Here is a 3,698-nt window from a genome sequence, read left to right on the forward strand (position 1 = left end):
TGAGCGAGTTTGTGTCATTATTTATTCTTTGAATGTCTTGTGAAGAAACTAATTTGTATTGCACTCACTTCTTCTCTTTCTCACAACCTTTAGAGTTGTGTTGATGTAATTTCTCAGTTAGGAAAGGTGCGTCTTCAAATATGGTTAATGACTTTGGTGACAAATAATCATGTTTTTACAGGATAAAGATGTAAACTACAGATTTCCGGACGTTGTCAAATCTGTTTTAATAAGATGTTGACAGATTCTGACTCTTAACTCCTTTTTTAAAGGGTTTGTGTGTTGTTGTTTTTTTCAATCTTCTTTTAATTTATTACGTTTTTAAATTGGAAGTATTTTAAAATTTGTGTCTTCAAACAGAATTTTTTATTTTTATTTTTTTAAATCATTTTAAATGTATTCATAGTGGATGAATAATATCGTGACTAATCTACGTAGTAGATCATTAGCAACGTTTCAAACATTTGCATTACTGGCAGGACTCCCAAGTCCGGTTTCATAAATACTTCACATAATTCCACATCTTATTTATTGGCTAACGACGAGCCTACGGTTGAAAGTAGAGCCTCGGCTAAGATGTCCACATGCCAGTTTGTTGACTCTGAAAACGTGAAGTGGGTGTGAGCAAAAGATTAATGCTGACAGTTATACAGGCATATTTCTAACTTTATTGGACAGCTCTGATAACATTTTATAACATTGTTGTTTTTTTTTAGCCCCTGAGCGCGATAGCATTCAAAGTCAAAGCCTTCTGTGTAAATCATACGTAGGAGGAACTGCGAGTAAACAACACTGTGTAAACATTCGTATATGTTCTACTCTATAACAGCTATTGAGAAAGAATATTAGCGACAAATAATGCAGCTTTCTGCTTAACCCTTTAAAATGTCATATTTAATTTAGTCTTTTCATTTAGATTTATGGATGGATGGATATCCAGCCCAGGGAACTGTTGGCTTCCAACCTCATCCTCTGAGATTGTCTACAGTGTGTAACGTCTTGTATTTTTTAATAATACTTTTCTCTGTGGCTACTTAAACTTATAAAGATTTGGCCTTGTAGCCTTTCCCATACTTGTGAGTAGCCACAATACGCAGCCACAGGTTATGGCGATATTACTGTTGCTAAAGATTTTGAAATGTGTCAAATGATTTGCAAATATTTAGGTGTATCTGTACAGTGATCCACAAATGTGTACCCTGATTTGTAAATGTGTAATTCAGAATAAGTTTGCTCAAATCTTTTGACAATTCAAGCATCGCAAACTTTGCACAACTTTAAAAAAGAACCTGATATTTTTGCCCACATGATTTTTGCAGCAACCTGCCACAATTCAGGATTTGCAAATGTGTGACAGGATTTGTAAACAAATGCCTCAGCTGCGATGACACTGTCCCGCCAGTAGGAGGCAGATAGAGTTGGATAGAGTTGACATGGAGAAACCTGGACATGACATGGTAAAAAAAATGAATCTTAATTTGTGGCCAGGAAATACTGAGTGTTGTGGACACGAAATAATGATCTTGTGGTATCAGGAATTAATCCAAATCTTTTAATGAATCCATGACATTTTACCCTGATTACGTCATCATCTAGTTTAGCTCATCGCTACACAACACGACACTTAACCTCAACATGGGTTCGTGACCAGACTTTTCATTTTAGTACATTCTTTAGAATAAACTCTCTGGAACACAGTTTTTCTAAATGACACATTTACAAATCGAGTTACACGTTCGTGAATGGAGGTAGGCATTTGTGGATCTCTGTACAAATACATGTATATATTTGCAAATTATTTCACGCACTCACAACAGTTAAGCAACAGTGATAGCCACATAGAAGGTCCTCAGGGAGCTGCTTTGTTTTAGCCATTGTTCTCTCCAAACTAACTGAAGAGAGCTGCGTTTTTTTGGCTTGTATAAAACAGCTCTTTCCAATGAATCTGAGTCATTATGAACAGCTCAGACTGTTTGGTATGGATTACAATTTCGGATTTTCCTGTAGACATGGACAGTTTGCAAAGTGTATGAATCATTTTAGTCAAGCCACTTTTTGTTCGAGTGCTAATGAAAGCTGAGGAATTTGCCAAAACACTAATCAAGAACAATATTGCGCTGAGTTGCCATGCTGTTAACCCAGCTCACCCGGAGTGTACAGTAAGAGCTGAATCGTGTCTTCAAGCTTTTTTCGATAAGCATTTTGTAAATCTGCCCTGTTCACGACCCGTGCACGTCTCTTAATAGCTTAAGTTTTCTTCAGCATTCAAAATAAGACAGGAATGTTTTACCCATTCAAAATGTGGCCTAACTGTTTACAAATATGACTCAAATCAGATCCGATCCATGATTCAAACAATTCATCCACATGAATATTTGATGGTGTTCCGTGGCTGGTGAACACAAGCACGTTAAGCGCCAGTAAACATTAATAACTCTATGTGACAGCACACAGTGTGGCCGAGCTTTGGATGTAAGCCGTGTGCATATTCATGTAGGACAGAAATATTCTGCCTCAAAAGCCATCATGATTCAGGATTCTGCACCCGGAGGCAAACTTAAGAGGCTGAATCATTTATATTATGAAGACCATCGTCAGATTCCGTGGCAGAGTTGTTGCGATCACAGCAGTGTACTTTCGAAAATCCTTATAGGACGGATATTTCCACTGAGTTTCATCAGACAGATTGAAATCAGCAAGCCATCGCAGATCATTCTTTAATGCTGAGCGTCGACGCCACAAGGCTGGAAGACGACTGTTTCCTGTTAAATCTGGTCGGAGGAGCAGCCGTGACTGAGCAGTCAGCTTGATTTTTGATCCAAACACAACTGCCTCTGGGTAATAACTCTAGCGCCGCCGCTTGTTCTTCATGTTGAGAGGAAATTCTGACACATCCAAGTGGTTACGGAGGGGGAATTGCGCGGCAATAACACTGAGATATATAGTTTTAGCGCTGGCCTTCCAATATTTTAGCTTGATTTATTGGCTCTGGATGTAAGCAAACGACAGCACCTTGGAGCGAGCACGGTCTGCATACATTTACAGCGGCCACTTGTTTCTGCTGAAGTCAAGCTCTCCGAGTCTGTGTAATAACTTACACTTTGATGGCGGCGCCGTGGAATTTCAAACATTTAACCGCCGCGTTCAGGTTACAGCTCATCTTCAGTCGTTAGGAAAAGTTTTACTCATTTCAAAAGTTGTGCGGCGAGATATGAAGGTAGTGCAGGAAAGGCTTATTAGACAAAATAAACCTCTCGAGAAATTGCACTGTAAGACCTTCACAGTAGTTTAAATACACTTTTGCTTTAAGTGTTTTGTTAAAGGACAGTGTTTGATTTTTCACATGAGAAGAGCTTCTTGGTTTGTAATTTGAATTATTATTTTTTTGTTTAATTTGAAGGTTTACTGTCATAATATGCATTTAATATATATATATTTTGTATAAAGTAGTGATGTATTCATTGTTATCTATATTGTAATTGTAATGTAATTAATGAATGTATTCTTGTTATTATTATTGTAATTGTAATGTAGTGAATGAATGAATTATTTGTTTTGCTTAAGGTCTATGATTGAAACTACAAACTGAGTCTTAAAATGTACAGTTATGCAAACATTTTATACATTTTCTGGCTAAATACACGACAGTGAAATTAGAAAAAAACCAAACCTTTCAACAAGAAATAAATGCACATGTT

This window comes from Callionymus lyra, chromosome 1, assembly GCF_982586985.1.
Source record: "Callionymus lyra chromosome 1, fCalLyr1.hap1.1, whole genome shotgun sequence".
Classification (NCBI taxonomy): domain Eukaryota; kingdom Metazoa; phylum Chordata; class Actinopteri; order Syngnathiformes; family Callionymidae; genus Callionymus; species Callionymus lyra.